Consider the following 19,793-nt stretch of genomic DNA (forward strand, 5'->3'; position numbering starts at 1 on the left):
CATTTTCCTATTCTACTAGGAAATTCTACTATTTTCTAGTAGAATAAAATATAATTCAATCTCCTGTTAACACAACAAAACATCTGATTTCCAGATCATCTTTTTTCCAGATCATATTTTACTTTTCTACAGGTGCTACCATATACAAAGAAAGACCAAGTAAGGTATCTGATGGATATACCAAAATCTTAAATAAGAAACAAGCAAAACAAATGCCTCTAGTGTCTGGCAATGATAGGAACCAAAGCTACTGAAACAGCACCTACTGTGGTATCAAGTGTCAAAGGGGCAGGAGTTTGGTTGTCCCGCTTGTTACAACACTGCATTTTGAAACATGACCATCTAAAATTCTGTTCTGCAGGAGCTGCTAATACTGATGCCCCTTCCCATGCTAGAATGTGACAGAATACAACAAAAAATGCCTACAGGTAAGAAGAATATATGACCAGTCCACTGAAGCAGATACATCAGCAGACATCCACTTCAACCGACTTCCTGTAGAGAAGACAATCAGTTGGGTGGATACTCAGGAACACTAAAAGGGGAGTAAAGCAGAGATGTTGAGGATTTCTGAGAACAGGAAATGCTAAGTACAGTAAAATGGGAGCTTTTCCTTGCCTTAGGAAAGACAATCACATCTACTGTAGCAACTGCAGAAGGGAACACAAGTGTCATCTCACTCTTCCAAAACCACAGGCTTACTAGTCAAAGGAGACCAAGCATGGAAACCTCCTGCTGCTAAGAGTTATCACTGTGTCTGACCCAAAGCTGACCAAGCCATGCTGACAAAAGTCATGCTGAAACAGAGGGCTCTTCAGCACCACTTCTGTCACCCTGGACTCCACATCACCCCACTGCCTCCTGCCTCCAGCAGGGTCTCACATTCCCTGTGCTGCTTCAGATCCACAGCCTCTCGTATAAAGCTATGCTCACGGCAGTAGGCAACAGGGCTCAGGCATACGTGCCCATTTTTGTACCTAAACCTTTTCTGTGGCTTTACATGATAGCTTAATGCAGAAAAGGAGCATTGAGAATAAGAGGATGCAGGGTACAGGCAGATCAAATTTGGTCCAAATACAGTCTCTGCTCTATAGACTTGCAGATGACACTGTGTACTGGGCTCTTCAGAAGAGCATGCTTCAGCCAGCATGCCTTCCCATCCTGCTAGGTTCTGCCAAACTGCGCATAAGCATGCCCATTTGCATTAATACTTTCTTCTTGCACAGAGAAAGAGGCAAGCTGCCATGAGGCAGCTGGGCAGGAGATCCCTAGAGCTGTGCTTTTATCTCCAAGTATCAGTCTGAGTCAGTAAATGTAAACTCAAATTTAGTTCAGGCTTTTCCAGTTGTGACCTCTGCTGCTACAGCACTGATCAACAGTGTCGAGAAGCTGCAGCATAAGAGCAACAATAAGGCCATCAAATGCAGTCCCTCTCTGTTTCCTTTTCATCAACTGGTGGCACAAAAAGGATAGTCAAGTTCATGTCCTCCAATATGCAAGCAAATGTTGTGACATTTTAAAAGGCAAAGGTCCTATGGCTTCAGCAGGGACAAGCATGCTTCTGTTTTGACACCTTTTTTGTTTTTCATCTCCTGATCCATGCTCCCTAGTTTACTGGGAGGACACCACTGAAATCTGATAGTGGTAAACTGAGGCTTCTTTTACCCTAGCCAGAGCACAGGTAGGCTAGCATAGCCTGAGTCTATAAAGCCTGTGCCTTATGAAAAAAATGCTTCTTATGTGTCTTCCAGTGGAGCTATCTAGGTCAAAGACAAGCAATGGCAACCCTCAGGAACCTGCCCTTTGACTGGGAAGCTGCTTGGACAGGGACATCCTCATGGTGCTGAGCACCGCACAGAAAAGCTCCACCTGATGACACTGCAGGACACACATCTCCATCAAATCAGAAGATAAAAAGGAGAAGTGACAACAGTGGTAAAGGAACAGCCATTCCAGTCACATTGTATTTGCCACTTTGGTTTATTTCACCCCTCCTTTGCCTCCACCAGCTGGACAGGTATGCTTTGAAGGCTGAAATTTCCTTTATAAATAAGTAAGTCTGTTTCTGTCTCTGTCAAATGAACCCCTTCCCCAACTCTACAGTAACTCCAACCAGCAATCCCAAGAGCAAGGCTGAATCAGGCCTCAGCAGTTTCTGACCTTCGGAGGCTGCTACCCACATACTGCTGCGTGTCTAGGAACAGCTGCAGGAGAGCAGCAGGAGTGATAGATGTTCTCACTAATGAGAACAACCGGCTCAACCTACCAGGGACCTGAGCCCATCGGAAAACTAAACTTAGAAACCGTACCGTAAGCCAACAGACAGCATTGCTCCTCCTGGGGCTCGCTGTGACCCACCACACCTAGAAGCACAGCTGATGTTACTCTCTTTGGTAACTCTTCATGCTGACAGTCTCCCTGAAGTTAAACTCTTCACTCACTTCATCTACAACTTCATTTAGGCTACTTCAAGCAATTTCATCCACGAGACAACCTGCAATTCTTGACATAGCTGTCTCTTACGGGTGATAACAAAGGTACCTGCTTTTACAGACACCTTGGATTTACCAACTTGTACCAGATACTGACCTACCACAAGAACGTGGGAGCATAAAACCATATAACAAAACTTTGCTCCCCCCTCAAAATTCAATGACTCTATCACAACCAATGATGATTCTTTTTCTCTGTGCATACCAGCATGAAGATAGTTTGAAAGGTAAGGCCCACTGAGTGACTTAAGAGGGACATACTCCTGTTCTACTGTGTACTGCAATGCTCCTCAAAAAGTCAGCTCTTCCCAAACACCAGCAGTGAACTGTGCTCCTCTGAAGAGCTACCATCAGCCACTCAAACACAAGAACCCATCTTCTACTGCTCAACAGAACAGCAGATAAAAGGGGGTTTCTTAGCCTGTGGTTTAGAGAAGCATAGCAGAGTGGCTCCCTGCAAAAGCCACTGTGTTCCACAGAGACTCCCAGTCCCACATCCTCCCAGGGAACAGCCTGCCTTGCACCTGCAGTGGGAAGCCTTACTGGAAAACTTCCAGCCCGTCTTAACGGCCTCAGCTTTGGTCTTAACCTTTAGAACCAAGACCTTTGAGAGAATCTTTAAGGTAACCTTCAAAGGCTGCAGTAATTTAAGCTTCTAAATGCTGAAGCCACGTTGACAAACTCCTTAGAGTACCTTGGGGAGAACGGGGCGGGGGGGGGGGGGGGGGGGGAAATCAGTCTAAAGCACTTCCTCAAACTGCTCTTCTATCTTATGCCAAAGTATGCGTGCCTGCTTTCCCTGACCTATTTATGTATTTCTACTCAAAACAGCCCCATTTTAACAGCTCCAACTTGGCATGGGCAGAATGAGGAGTGTGTTCTCTCCCCAGGTATGCAGCTGAGTTTACTTTGCACCAAGGCGAAAAAGCAGGGGAGGAGGCAAGGAGATGTAAATTTATTTTGAAGTGGCATAAAACCAGATGCTGCTGAACCTTCTTCTAATTAAGTAACACTTCACTTTCAGGAACAGGTAGCTGAACTCACTGAGCAGCAGGGGACTATCATATTACAAGAGGTGGCAGAATTCAGTTGCTCTGAATTCTATTTCCTTAATGCTGCAAAGAGTAGACACCATATAACCACAAGGGATATGAGAGGCATTATGCCTGTGAGACCAGAAAGAGGAAGCTGGTTGGGAGGGGTAAAAGAAAACCCTTATTAGCTACTGTCTAGTTAACTCTAAGCCTTCTCACAGCCTGCACAGCCACTGAATCTACCCCTTATCAGCTTTCCAGCTGCAGAGCATTCACTCCCTGTGAAAGCAGCACAGCAAACACTGGGGGAGCATGCGCACAGCGAACACAGCGTATGAACACCCACCCCCTGCGCACAGCCCCTGTCCTGGGACACACTGTGCAGGAGGATGCCAGTGAAGGGGCTCTGGGTTGTGACCCTGGCAGGAGAAGGACAGCAGCAGCTCCAGGACGCTGCTCTGGCAGGGGCCCTCCCAGTCCCACAACTCACACGGGAAACAGCTCTCCTCATTCAAGCACTTGCAATAACTCGGTTCTCGAATGGAGGAAGATGGCAGTGACAGCAACAAGTCCAGTTTGGCAAAATTCAGGGGACAAGGGGAGCCACAATTTATCATGCAAGACACTGTAATAATCTGAGTAGGTGGTCAAATGTAGAAAGCCCCAGTGATGTTTTTCATTACAAGTTTCACACCATCAGTGAAGTTCCCACAGATACTCTGTATTCCCTTCAGCCCAAAACTGCAAGTATTTGCGTAAGATGGAACACCCTCCCAAAAGCAGCCTCTGTAGATGTGTTTTATGTGCTTGGTACATTTTGGACAGCTTAACGAAAACATTATTTCTGCTGAACCCTAATGCAATTAATGAAGAGGAACCACTTTCCATCTCTGCTAATAGGTGTGCCATACATCTGGAAGACAGGATATGACTCCTGACACCACAGCAAGGGTTCCCAACTGCAGGGCTCCAGTTTCCAGTACTCCTGCGTTGCGTTACATTATTACCCAATACACAGGACACAGGAGGAAAAGTTGCAACTAGAAGGGAAAACCCCAAGGTATAGTTACTTAGCACTGTTAACTAGTTATCATCTCAGGTGGTAAACCACCTACCCTCTCAGACAGTTAATAAAGGGAGAGAGGAGGTTTATGAAGTTCTAAAATAGCACTAGAGAAGGTGAAAAAAAAAACCCAACAAAGCAGAAAGCTTGTAAGTTTTTTCTCATAAGAGTTTAGCACAAAACCAGCAGGAACTCAGCACAGCTCCCACTCGTGGGGGACAGGAGCAGGAGCTGTTCACGGTCACAGGAAACCTTCCCAACTGCTCACTCATAGCCCACACATATGACCCTGACACTGTGTGGCCACACACTGCATGGCCACACGCTGCTGCCCCAGCACTTTTACTCTGCAAACAAGCCTTCCGTACGAGAAGGAAACCCAGGACAGCAGTTCGAGCTGTCTGCCAAGGAAGAATTATTTTGACCACATGGCCTTTTAAAAATTTCTCAGATCTGAAAAGCTTCCATTTCCCGCTGCACCAGCCATTCCCCTATACAACCTCTGACGTTGTCTGACAAACTACTGAACAACGGGGTCTCGGGGTAGTCTTGAAAGGCTGCTTCTGTGGGTGCAATACCACATGAGCAGCATTTCCCAGGCCTGTCTGTGTCTCCCAGGCACAGGAGGTATTTGGGTGTTGATCCAAGAGCTCTTTTTCCTGTGCAGTGTCCTCTTGCCTCTTTGCCTCTTGCAAAAACCCAGTTAGCTCCCAAGGAAAGCAAGTCAGACTCCACTACTAAATACCAACAGTGACAGTTCTGGCAAAGTCATCTTTCTGAAAGTCATGCTAAAATAGCAAGGGTCATTACTACACTGACCATATATCCTTTTGGACAGATCCAATCACTTCTACAAGCCTGATGGCATCAGGTGACATTAGAAAAAAATAAAAATCTATTTACTGTGCATGCTGTGAGGAACCACTCAATAAAAGGATTAGCAACCCTATTACAGTAAGTGGTACTATAAGAAAGGTACTATTATCACATCCTTACCACGACAAGCACTGTGTCCCAGCGGTGCCTGCAGGATTCAGCCCTTAAATCTTCATCTTACTGAATTAATGCTTTTCTTTCTTAGACTAACAGCTCTAAATATATCTTTCTGTAACCTTCCATTCAGAACCACAAAGAAACGTTAAACTGGAGCCAAGGATCATCTAAGGAGAAAATTATGAAACAGCCGCCTATGTGTGCTGCTACTCAATTAACATCTTAACATATGCCATGTTACATTGTCTGGCTTGGCTCATGTTGATAAGTAAAATGGCTGTAAAAGCATTTCAATTAAATATTTAGAAAGCAGAGCTGCAAAAGGTTGAAATATGTTTGAGTAAGCGAAATGCTGACTATACATACTGCTCACTTAATGCAGTAAGAGCTTTTGCTAGCACAGGTTACTGAGAAAGAAAAGCACACCCAAGCTGGGCATGTCTGCCAGTCAACCCTGACATCCCAGCATGAGTGCATGTCTCCCCTCCCATCCACATCTCATCCTGTGGCACGCAGGAGCCAAAAATCAGGTGGCTTCTGATGCCACCTAGGGGCTCTCTCCCTGCCTGCACTCCTCTCTCCCCTGGGGATAATTGAGCGTTGTGCCGCAGGGACAAGGCAGCTGAACCTAGCACAAACACAACCAAAAAGCAAAACATTTAATACAAGACAAAGTAAATCCTCCAGCACTCAAATGCAGATATATATTCATATTCCAGATGAAGTCCACAGGGACTTGCATCTTGGAAGCACATGAAGTGCTGTTACTTCCCTAAAGAATCAAAATAGCCACAGAGTTGTGCCCATTGGGAATGTAGAAAAGTGTCCAACCCTCAGGCCTCAAAAAGTAAACAAAGCAAGTATTCACCAATTTGTAAATATTGGCTCTTTCAGCTTCAAGGCAGACTCCTCCTCAGGTCGTCAAACCACTCTTCACAGCAAAACAAGTAAGGAACAAGCACCGCAAGCCGATATAACAGTGCAACAAGGGCGAGCTGCAACCATTTCGACTTCACTGCAACCTAAACTACCTCCTTCCACTCACTGAAGAGAGTAAGACAGACCAGTTTCCATCCGACACGTAGAGGAGCAACGCTGCACCACAGTGCTGAGAAAAGCAGGGGTTCAGCATGCCACGACTTTTTAACTTAGTGCAGGTTATAACTGGTCAAGTGCATGACTTCAATGCTTCTTACTAAAATGAATGTAATTAAAATATTTTACATTGGATAAAAATTTAATCCCTTCCCCATTTCTGACACTATGATGATATTCTGAGTGTTAAACAATGCCAACTATACAAACAGCTGAACAAAGAAGGAAGATAAGGCTGCTAATGAAACACCCAAGTCTCCAACACAGCCCATTGCAATAAACTGCCAAGAAATAATTAGCCAGCAGACATCAGCATACCTACATCTGAAATCTGGGTCTACAAACATTTCTTTCAGCTCTCTGAAGAAATATTGCTGTATTCAATGCTAGAGGCTTCTTTCACAATTCTTCCTGGGAAGAACCTGCAACAGCCACACAGACCAGGTGCTCTATTCCAGCAACAAGTTGTTCAAATCCCTGGGGGGTTTTTACATTTATTTAAATATAGCATTTTGCCACAAGTTACTTTAATGAACTCTTAGAAGAGACAAAGAGAGTGCTTTTACACAGCTCTCACCCCGGATCTTTCCGCACTGCTCTGAATTTAAACCCATGTGTATTATTATATTCAGGCAGGACCCTATTCCAAGGATGCAATGCCCTCTGTACGTTATGTGGGAAGATGATATGACTTCAGAGGAGCTGCATCCTACATTTATTACTAACAATCTATATGGGGCACTGCAGGGCATTGTTCTAAGAGTAGTCTGCAAAGATCAATTGCCTAGAAAGGCTAAAAACAAAAAGCAGAGGGTGATCTCAAAGTGACATGAAAAAGTCACTCAAACAGGAACTTGAGTGTGCAATCTAAATCTAAAGTATGTCCCACTAAAAGCAGAAAGAATGGATAGATACAGTCACCAGACAGGCAGGTTTGTGGCTAAACAGCAAATCAACCATCTCAACAGCTCATGTATCTCACAATGGTAACTCGTGTTCTTAAAACCAATTATGAAAAAACAAAATCTCTGGTTGCTTCTGAATTCAGCACACAGCTAGCTAAAGATCTGCTGCGGAATCTTCAGCCATGGTCTGCAGAAGCCTCTTCACATCATTACTTAAGGCTAGAATTTCTAAGGGGTGTGAACTGGAGATGCTCTAAAGCATGGTGAGATTTTTCTCAAGCCTTTGTCCCACGCGGCTCTAAGGATGCCCTGTGAAACTACAGGGGTGACAGCAGCAGCACTCACGGTCAGCGGGATCGCACTATGAGCCTGGAAAGGAGCCCGGAAAGGAGCCCTAGCATTCACACCATGCTACCATCTCAAGAGCACCTGGGGCCTGACACACACTAGGAAGCAAAGCAGCGCTTTGAGGGCTGCAGTGCAGCTGGTTAGCTCGCCAGTCACTGCACTGGGGAGGTTCAGCTTCACCCACAGGGCTTCCCTCACACATGCTTTGTCCCTCCTCCAAGCCACAGACATCCATCTCTCCCCTTCACATGGAATAGCTCACCCACAGGCAATGCTGTCTTTCTACAAACAAACACAGATTTTATCTAGCCCCCTACTCCCAATGCTGCTTGCAATATCCCATTACCTCTGCTTCTGCCTGATCTCTGGATGTCTGCATCCCTCCTCCTCTTTATTTTCTCTCATGGCTTTCCACCGCACAGCTCCCCTGCATCTTTTTTTCTGCTTGTGGAACCTGCACCCAAGTGCTGACCTTGGTAACTCCCAGGGAATGCAATCCTTGCAACCTCTTTGGTTTCCCTGTGCTGAGTAATGCCCTGAGTATCTACAAGCACTTTGCAAGAATCTGCCTACTAAAAGGGTCACTTCTTTGGTGCTATGTGAGCATGACTTCCCTGCCACAGGAAAATTAACTTCTCTCCCTGACCTGTGCCACACTGCTCACTGGCACATCCCATAACCCTACTCCTGTCCTTGACTTTTACATAGAGATGAGAATGTGAAAGCTGAACATATGGAGGATGAACATGGCACTGCTGCCTGATGGTGACAGCCATACAACCTCGCATCTCAAAAATTCCTCCTTCTTGTTCAGCTGCCACAGGTTCTTTCAGGCCCCATCCTTCAGCCTTGCACCTGCACCCTTGGGCATTTCTCACTCCAGGCACAGAAACTGTCTGGTCTCTGCAAACAAAAAGCTGCAAGTAGCTAGAAGTCTCTTGCCTACCTCAAAGGTCAGTTCGCTGAATGCTAAAGCAGTATAAACCCATCACTTTTCCACCCTCTGTTTCCGGAGGTAAAAAAAAAAATAAACCTGATAAAATGGTTTTAATCCCTAAATTGGGATCTTCCTAAAAGTTACAAACACATGCTACTCCAATTCCCAAGTTTTTAATTTGGAAAGTTTGAGTTCCCCCAGCCTACAACCCAGGTGAACTTCAGTTTACATGCAGGCTCACAAGCTTGTCTAAACCTGAAAGCTGCACCTGCTTAAAGCTGCACAACATTCAATTAAGTTAAAGCTGTGTAAGTTCAAAAGTGCACACATCTATTTCAGTTTGCTCGTACAAAGCTGGGTTTGAACACAACTGTACTCACTGCTATGTGGTAGGTCATAGCTTAACTGTGTCAAAAGAGCATCTTTTACAAGGCTGCACTGCAGGACCAGTTGCTCCAACCCAAGATTTTGAGGCATCCATCAGGCCTGTGCAGCTTCACAGCACCCAGAACATACAACTCCTCTGCCAGCATTGCATAAACTACAATCATAGGGCAGATGAGCATCATTCACTGTCACCTTCTCTCCACCCACTGCCTCCTTGGCTGTAGGCTGTCTCTGTGGCTGTGACAAATGAACAAGCAAGTCTATCAGATTACTTCTTTCCTCTAAAACCTCATTTATGGATGGAAATTATGAACAGCAGGCATCTGACCAGTACTTAATACCCCACAACTTCAGGGTTCATTACTTTGACTCCTCAGCACGGAGGACAATGCATGCAGCCAGTCAGTTGCCAGCAGACTGTGCTATGCCTGGCTCTGCCACCACATCCCATTTCTGCAGCAAACTAGAGGGGTGAGACTGAAAAGCTGAGAACTTAGCAATTTTCTTCTCAAGCAGCATACCTGCCCTGCAGGCACAGCATTGTCCACAACCATTTTGATACCTATTTTAGAAGTTTTCATAATGTCATGGTTTACTTTTAAAAACATAGCAGAGTGCATCTGACCTGTCCTAGTACAAAGTACTGAAGTCATAGCCATGCAGGCCACTGAGTTTAGCACCCTATTAAAAATGATTTGCAGACCACCTGTATGGATTCCTATTCATAGTATGTCCATTTCAAACATTCCAGGGAACTCTAAATTTAAACCACAACTTCTTTAGCAAAATAGTCAGAAACAGAAAAGGCTGTCCTTGATTACATCCAGAACAGATGCCAGAAAAGCTGCATTAAACTTTTGACTTTCTAAGTACCATTGCAACAGTGAATTATATTTAAGATGGCTGTAGACAGAAAGCTACTCAAGCAATATTCACTGAGATAATCCTATTGTTGAAATCGACCTGTAGGCTGCAGCACATAACTGCTAACATCTTTCAGCATCTAACAATTTACTGAACTATGCTTGCACAGAAGTCTCACACTGATGTTACCCCCAGTTACTTGTCCGCTGGGTCCTTCCAGGAGGAGACATTGTCTAAGAGCACTACAGAATTGGATCAGTCTGGATTTTCATTCCTGTGAACCACATCATGCGTAAACATGCCAGTGGGAGAGCAGATGTCTGCATTAAAGGAATGAAAATGTCTCTTCCTCATCATTAACACAGTTTGATTTCAATTTTCAAGGTGAACTATATGCTGCTTTGCACTCCCTTACAGAGCAGCTAAACTGATCAGGCCAAAACTGCAGCTCACTGGCAAATTTAGCAAAGGACCATCTCTTCCAGAAGAATACAATGTACTTGAGCTATCTCCTATACCAGATTGGGCCTAATTTGCCAAAAAGCTACTACTATCTAAAGTACTCAGTGGTAACTAAGAACTTTCCTGAAGTGACAAATAACAATGATTAACTGCCAACACCCATTCTAAATATTTTCATCCTGAACATCTGAGGCTATTAATGACACCCCAGTACTTACATGTGTGTCAAAGCACTCTGAGAGAAACCTTCCACAAACTGAACCACTGTATACACAATTCAAGTTTGGTTTTTCAATTTAGCTAAGTTTCACCAACTTGAATGTACAAACTATGATGGTACATGAACCTCACATTCTTAATGCCTCCAAGAGACATAAGCTTACAGCAAGAAAATAATGCAGTCCACGGGGATATGTGCAATGAAAGCTAAATGGGGACTTACTTAAACTCACTGGTACTAAAAAACAAAAAAAAATTATTTTTCCCCCATTTTTATTCTCAGCCTGAGAGATCAAGCACATTACTATCTCTTTACCATTATGAACCAGGAAAATTGACTACTCACAGTGTACATTCAGGCACATATCTACAGGCAATCAGATACCGAGCTTCTACTCAGAAGTAATCAGAAAGAGATAGTTGTCAGTATCTTCAAAGCTAAGGGACTCAGTTATACAGGACACCAAATCTTCAGGGTCAGCATTTTAGCCTTTTTTTTTTTTTTTCATAATAAAGTGGTTTACAGGATGGCTTTTTAAACTCAGGTTTCACTGTATACTGCATTTAGACAAACTTGTCTGTGATGTAATTAAAACACACACATACCAGCATTTCTAAAGTGCATAAAAAGAAAAACCATGCTTTTTCTTGTATCTTCAGCACATCGGCTGACTACTTGGGATTTCGTTTGTTTGACTCGGTAGCTATCGCTAGTTGTTAAATACGAATGATGGTTTCTGTTCAAAATACCCCTTTCCATATTTTTAAAACTAGATCTGTCAACCCCACTTCATCCACTTGTTGAACGGAAGATGCAAATACACTTTTCTCTGAGCTGCCAATTCATTTCTCAACTTTTTATGAGTTAATCATTGAACTACAGCACTGAAATCGAGGATAACGAAGGTAATTCTGCAGAGCAGGCTCCCAGAGCCAAGAGCTGGCTTAGCTCTTCAGCAAACTGTGGTTCCAGGTGTGCAGCATGCGATTACTGCCAGTGAGTAATTTGACTGTCTTTTAAATATGAACTAATTTATTTAGTTTACATGACCACTAACAGCAACTGTAGGCCCTAACGCAGCTCATCATTTATAATGCTAACAGGCCTAATAAAAAAAATAATCAAACTATAAAGTGAATAGGCAAACTTTTTAAGTACCCCTAATGAAAGGAACATCGTATTTTGTCAGAGCCAGGATAAAAGGTTCCTGGGGCACTGTCTCCGGCTCCTGCAAGATTATTTCAGAACAGTTTTTGGCCATTGCTTCAGATAGTGCTATCACAGAAGAAAGAGCTGCAGCTTTCATGCAAGGGCTCAGAACCGGCCAGCAAGCTCTCAGGTGCCTTACCTGCACCTACCAACTTTCATATCATCAGCATAAGGATCACAGAGCCATCATCTACCTTTCTGTGAGAAGCACAAAGCATCTGAATCTGAACATAGCATGGGAGATGGCAGTTGCAGGCAGAGGATGCTGTGTAAAACCAACAAGCACAGCCCTCTTCGGCACAGTACCGTCCTGCAAGGGAGTATCCCTCGAGAGCACAGCAGGGACAGGTTAGAGGCATCCGTCACCTGTGTGCTTTCTCAGAGAAACAACTGCCTGCACACACCAGCACAGACAATAAACCTGTCCTGCCAGAGGATGCCCAGGCCCAAAGCAGAAGCCTCAAGTCCCAGTTTCAGACTGCCTCCAGACACCCCACTGACATGGCATCCACAACCACTTTACTTTGCCCGGTATCTTCCCCCAGCATTCAAGCCTCTCAAGTACTTTTCCCCACTGAATTAGCAATAAAGCTAGCATGCTCCGGAGGAAGGAGTTGTCACTATTTTTCAAAGCAGATTAAAAAAGGACTTAAGTCCATCTGCAAAAAAATATTAAAATAAATGCTAAAGCTTTTCAATTTACAATTGAAACAGTTACCACTTGTGGCACTGGGTAACTGGTATTTGAAGTCTGTACTTTAACATGGCAGTGGTTGTGAAAAGGAAGGGAGAAAGCACACAGTATTTTCACTGAAGTCACAAAGACTACTCCAAGTATTTTGAGGTGATTTCTAAACAAGGGCAAGACGGTGAGGAAAATGCAGTAGAAAGAATTGCTCAACCTACTATTCAGCACACCTTGCTCACAAGCTAATTCTTGTTTGTCTGAAGGATGCTTGAGGCAGACACTTCCAGACAACCTCACACTAAGAAGAAGTTCCATCAGGCTGTTTGCTTTGCTGACAGCTTTAAAAATAATTTAATTCACCGTTTTATAGGCAACCAAGGTAATGAACTGTAATTCCAACTATTTCACTGGCAGGAATCCCAAACACCTCATGGTGGCACTTAAGAATCTTTGACTAAGAAATACGGATTGCCTCCATGCCTCTAAGACCATCCATCAGAAATGACAGCCATAAATCATGGACCTTGACATTTAACCACAAGTTTCCTCTCAAGGGGAGATGAGAATATGCCTCATTTAATATGAGAGTTCTTCCCAGGTACAGGATTTCCTTCCCAAACCTGAAGTACCTGACAATCGGTAAGAGATACCATCTCCAACCAGCTTCAGGAAAAGGCTAAGCAGGACCCATCACTCTGAAGGAGCACAGGTACACCCCATAAGACACACATCTGTAGATACATCCCTCACCTCCCCAATCGCCATGCACTGCACCATGTGGTGTGTTATACAGGTTATAGTCAGAAAAGGGTAACAGGTCACACAGCCTGAGCAACAGATAGAGATGAGACCACTCACCAGTGGTACCAAGCAGGTCCAAAAGGAGAGGTCTGACACCCGCAGGAGGCCCCCACGGCACATATCCCACCACTGAGACCATCTCCATCCCCAGTGCTACCTGCAGCAACATCCGGCCTCTCCAACTGTACTGGTACAGTGTCCCCACAGCAACCATGAACACTTAAAAACAAGCAACAGGGAAAACATTTGGGAAGTTTTGAATGTTTTTTTCCACTGTCTTAATGATTAAGCATTCAACAACAGAAAACACTTGGCAGCTTACTGAAAGCCTGTTGATGGCATAGCAGCCGATAACAAGCATCCTACTTGATGAGAGATAATCCTTTTTCCATTAAATCAAGAAAGCATTAAAATGGAGACAGTGGCTAACTCCATTTAGAACGAAACAAAGCAAACCCTCAGAATTCCCAAAGATCTGAGGGAACACAACCAAACACCCCAGTACCTTCAGAATTTTTAGATGTATTCAGGGGATTCTTCTCACTGACTTGAAAGTGCCAATTTGTGCTGACCTTCTGGTCAGGCTCTTCCTAGGTGACAGAGCACTGCATCTTCATCTATTCAATTTACCTTTGAATCACCAGTTGATAGCTTTTCAAACATAGAAGCCGGCATTCTACCTGGCCTGCTCCAGAGGTGAGCTGGGAAGCTACTTTCACCTCCTCCTCTTCACAGTTTAAAAAAAGAGTTCCTTATTTATACATGAGGCTTTGTAATATTAGGTATTAGCAACGCTTGAACCAAAAATCCAAATTTGGATCCTGATCTGAATTTTGCAGCTCTGGCCCTTCTCCAAATACTTCTGTTTGGCAAGCAGCAGAGTGGAGTAACAAGAGAAGGCAACATACATAAGTTATGGGATCTGTATAAAAACATTAAGCTCAACCCCTGCTCTCAAAACTACACATACATACACACACAAAAAAGACTAACAAAACCACCCCAACCCCCAATTAATTAACAGGTTAATCAGTGCTTCAGTATAAATCTGATCACCCAAACCTGAGCAGTGCTGTCATCTCACCACTTAGGATATTTTCCCTCTGGTTAATTTATACAGCATCTGGAAAATTGGGGAGAGGGACTGGGGTGCTTTAAGTGTTCTTTTCAGCTTGAGAGTTGGATTCCTGCCCTCCAGCAGCATACAGGCATATGCAAATCAAACAGACCTGCCCCAAATGGCAAGCAACCCAGCTATGGAGGCCTGGAAGGACAATCCTGCAATTCTCTGCTTATTAAGAGCTCATTAGAAATGCTGCTCTGAGTCACAATGTCACATCATCTGACTTGCCTCAGTGAAAGGAACTCCTGCAGTGGAAAATAAAATGTTTATGAAAAAGGAATTGCATATGTTTGATGCTGTGAAGTCAACAACTTAATGCACTCCTATGCATTTTAAATGAACAGCAGTAAAACTTAGCCAAATTCTTTATTACTTGAATATTGTTTTCCTCCCATATACTTTATTAGATCCCATTGTTTCAAGAAACAAAGACAAACAAAACCCACGAGCAAGAGTGGAAAATCCACTCCTCCTAAAAGCAGACTGTATTGCAAAGACCTTTTTTCTGCACAGCTATTCCATCCAACTCAGAGCCTGGATATTCAATAAAACCTCAACTCCGTTCTCAAAAGGTTACATAAAGGTCAGCATTCACTTTATTCAGGTTTATTTTCTAACCTAGTAAAAACGCCTGCAAACCAGATTGGCTTCCACACCTGCTGACCTAGAAACTCCACCACTGTGGTGGCCGTGCCCCATTTTGGAAAGTTGCTTCTCCTCCCACACCGATCTGGCACCGACTGCTGCGTGCCACTGACCTGCCCACTCCCGGCCGCCAGCGGCACTGAGGAAGGCTATCCCAATGGCAACGGGATGCAATCAGCAGAGAATAGTAAATGCTTTTTTAAGCCACTTTGGTGAAGAGGAATTCTTTCAGGGGAACTTCCCCCCAAAGAAAGGGTTTCCTCTGTACAGGAACGTGTAGTAATAGTTGGGTGTACCTGGACTTTGTTCAAAGGAACGAAGATCTCCAAACCAACCCATGGAGGGGATGGAGTGGTCATCCTCTAGAAAAATAAGTCAAGTTGGAAAAGTGACAAATGGTGTAGGATTTATTTTGCCCAATTCAAGAGATCTGCAGCACAGATGGTTACATGCTGGCACACAGCTTAAAATTCGTTACAGTCAAAGAGAAACAGGCACATAATGCCATCAGATGGATTGTTTTATGGAAACCCTAGGAGATGGCATTCACCTCAGAAGTCCATTTTCCTCCACGACAGCTACAAGTGAGCTACCTTGACCAAGCGGTACAGAAACACACGGAGTCAAATCAAATAAATTCCACTTTCTGTCACTATCCATTTGGGGAAGCAGAGTGCAAAGCAGAAGGACATGCTGCCAAATGCTTTGTCCAAGGAAGTCTTACCTTTCCTGAAATCACCAAGAACTACTCTAAAATACAGTCAATACTATTAAAACATGCTAAACTTTTTCCTATGTATTTGACTGCTTATACGGGAAATACATTCAGGACAGGCAAGTCTCACCATCACCGGTAAACAACGGAACCATAAAGCCAGAGAAAACTGGGTTAATGAGAAGAAATTTTTGCAGTTTTACACAGCATCTCTTAGCTGAGGGGCTCAAAGTACTTCTTCAAAGCAGGTAAACACATTTCTGATGATACACAGATTTAGTGAAACAAGCGCAGCCTGTATGCCTGTCAATTATTAGCTCTTCCTCACAATAGTTACTCTTTTATCAAAGAACTGCAAGTTTTGTTCCCCACCTCCAACAATGAATTAACCAGGATGAAGGAGGGAACGGTGGCTGTTGCACAGAATAACCACAAAGAAACTAATCTCTTACAGGAAATTTTAAGTTTTCCACTCAATTTTGACAGACCATTTAACAAAATATAGAGGTTTGGGGTTTTTCTGGTTTTGGCTTATTTTCTCTTATTCACTGCCTCCCTCTCCCAAAACTATTGAAAAAATGAAAAAGAGTAAATGCAGATGGATTGTCTACAGATTAATCCAACCCGGCTCCAGAAATCTGGTTTGTTGTTGGGTTTTTTTGTTTGTTTTGTTGTTGGCTTTTTTTTTTTTTTTAAGGAAAATACATAAAAGTTGTTATAGGAATTTCAACTCCAGAAGGTAACTACCAAAAAGGTGTTTGCACCTGCATTTTTAAAGAGCCTGAAATGCACACCCCCTGAGCTTCCCTCTTCGTTGCTGGGTATTTTATTACAAAGTCTGTCAATCATTTCTTCTGCTGACCTAACCATACAAATAAGAAGCAATTCGTATTATGAAAAATTTCCATGGCATTTCCCAATTTGCAGAACATTTGCTCTGCCAACAGCTAAGTGACTATCCACACTTGCTGACAATGCCTAATGAGGAGCAATGGGTGCAGTTGCAGGAGGGAGCAGGAATGATGTGAGTGACTAGAAAGAATGGAGCCTCCCCAAGAATGGAAAACATCGGTGGTTACGATCAGTTAATCTGGTTTTCCAGCACAACACCAAGAACTCAAAACTAACAAGGGTACAATTCACTTTCTACTCCCCCTTCAACACAAGGCAAACTGGGCCTTAGGACATGTAATTTTGGCACTGCCTGACCTAGCTCATGTGGTTTTCCAATACAACTTCTAGCTAGAAGAGCAATTTGAGGACAAAAATTATGAATCTGAAATCCACACCCACATCCAAATGAAACGGCTGCAGAAGCAACGCTTTGTGTTTGCCATTCCATGTTGCCTGGTCCTCAGCTTGGTTTACACACAAGATACTGGAGAGAGGGAGGAGAGAAATTAATCTCTCAAGTAGAATTATTATATTCAAACCCTAACAGATGCCTTTAGGTCAAAAAGAGCTGAGACGCAGGCAAGGTGAAAGAAGCTGCGGCCAATAGATGCACAGATGCAAGCACCACATTACTATTTACAACAGTAAACAAGTACTCATTGAAGAATCATCGCCAGTTATTTGCAACACCACACATGAAAACAAACCCTTCTGCACCTTCGACGTGCACAGCTACAGACTGGATTTTAGATTAATACAATGAGCAGAGGGATTAAATTGCCTAAAACTGTTGGTCTTTTTCTTTCATGCCAGTAAGAGCAGACCCTCAGCCAACACCATCCTCCCTTGGTCACCTCCGCATCTCAATCCTAGTTCCCCACTGCTTTTACACATGCATATCACTGGCTGTCTTCAGCTATAGGGTTTCTTTGGCAATTTAACGTAATGTTGGACTCTGTGTTCACCACGTTATGTCTGGATACAGAAACATCATACATATACATACATACATATACATACCATATACAAATAAAACATGTTTGGTAATACAGTACCCTCACCCGAAGAAAATAACCGAAACCCCTTTAGTCTATATGCTCAAGACAGCTGACGAGGGAGGTTTTCCCCACCTCAGGCTTTAATATCCGGACAAAAAGCTGTTAATAAATATGAAAATTTTAATGAATCTAAAGGGAAATAAAACCAGGCAGTTAAGGCCCAGTGTCCAGTGAAGAACAGTGCAATTTACAAACCCGCCCAACCTGACACTAATCAGCCAGGCGGGGCTCCCAAAGACGTGCCCTCTCTGTCTAGACTTCTAATCCATCAACGGGAAAAGACATCTAATATTATTTTTGCCTGTTTCACTGACACCGTAAGAACACATCAAACTGCCTCGGCCACTTACACAACACCAAACAAAAATTGACACCACTTTGCTGGAAGAGTTCAAGTGGGGCAGACAAGGGAAAAAAATGCAGTTTGACAGTGATGAGCTTTAATTACTGTAACCAAAGAGCAGTTAAATACCTGCATGTGATGTTACAATGCAAATAAATACTTTCTGATTTGTTTTTAAGCATAGCTAAGTAAATCTTCTACCTTCCCCTCCTCAATCCAAACTAATGGTCACTTTATATGCCAAAAACCAAACCGAACAAAAAAGAAAGCCAAACCAAACCAGACTGCACTCCAGCAAGCACAGTATAAAGTCTTCAGTACACACACTAACCATGCCTGCAACTTTAACCAGTAGGACTTAACCTATTGTTTCATTTTAAAGGGACTCCACATGTTCACAATCTCTTGAGTTACTTCTGTCAAACTATATTTTAATTTAATAAACAGCATAAATTAAGTATGAGTTAAGCTAATGAATACCTCATTGTCCCACTTGAGGCCTACATCACATACTATATTTATATTTGTCAGTGCAGTGGAAGGACATGCACAGACTTGTTCGTGAGCCTCAAGTCCAGCATTTCAGTAGCTGCTATATTTTGCTATACTATTTTCATTGACAATGCCATTTGAAGACTGAACCCCTTTGTAAAAAAACAAACACAACCAACTAAAGCCATCCACTATGCACAAACATGTGCAGGGGAAAACAATAGAGAAGAGTACTAATCTAGGTGTGCTAAGAAGTGAAGGAGGAACTGAACACACCAACCTGCCATCACACAAAACTGGCACAGCAGGCGACAAGGGGACGGAGAGGAGGGAAGGCAGAAAAGAGGAAGCTCTCTTCTGCACATTACACCTAGTTCTGTCAACAGCAGAGCACTGCCATTTTCACAAGCAGCCTTCCACAATCTCTCCCACTGTTTATCCATCACCAGCACATAGTGCCCAGTGAACAGAATAGCAGATCCGAGACTGCAACTACAGAAGGAGACTCTCCACTGTTTACTCCAAGTGCAGTGTGCACAACTTCCCTGGCAACGCTCCTCATCTTTGCTGCTCAAAACAACCACTGCATCTACATGAAAGATGCAAATTAACACTAAACTCCAGCCTCAAATGAAGACTGCTTCATCGCAAGACAGAAACACGGAATTTCTAATAGTCCCAAAGGATTTAAAGATATCAAAGAAAAGGTTTCCTTCTAAAAAATAACCTTATCTTCAAATACTGCATTTCAACAGCATAACTGAAGGGAACAGATACTGACTGAAAGCAGCAGGGAAGTCCCAGCCTGGTGCAGGAAGCAGGTAGCCAGGAGAAACGCTCACACAGAGGTGAGGAACCTCTGTGAAAGTACCAGGAGAAGGGGCTGCAAGGTGCTGGCTAAACCTCTGCTGGCCACAGGCAGTAGGCACCGGGTAAAACCCTGCATTCCTTTGTACCAAACATGGGCTCAGGCTACTCATTCAATTTACCTGAAACAAGTAGGCAGCTTTCACTTAAAAGGCTAA

The 19,793-nt window shown here is 43.5% G+C and overlaps 1 protein-coding gene across 1 annotated transcript in view; it reads right to left on the minus strand.

Annotated features, from left to right (window-relative positions):
- RFX7 (regulatory factor X7) overlaps window positions 1-19,793 on the minus strand; it is a 50,022-nt gene that overhangs the window by 28,396 nt on the left and 1,833 nt on the right. The gene's annotated exons all lie outside the window — the stretch shown is intronic.

The sequence above is a fragment of the Lathamus discolor genome, chromosome 8, assembly GCF_037157495.1.
Source record: "Lathamus discolor isolate bLatDis1 chromosome 8, bLatDis1.hap1, whole genome shotgun sequence".
In the NCBI taxonomy this organism is placed as follows: domain Eukaryota; kingdom Metazoa; phylum Chordata; class Aves; order Psittaciformes; family Psittacidae; genus Lathamus; species Lathamus discolor.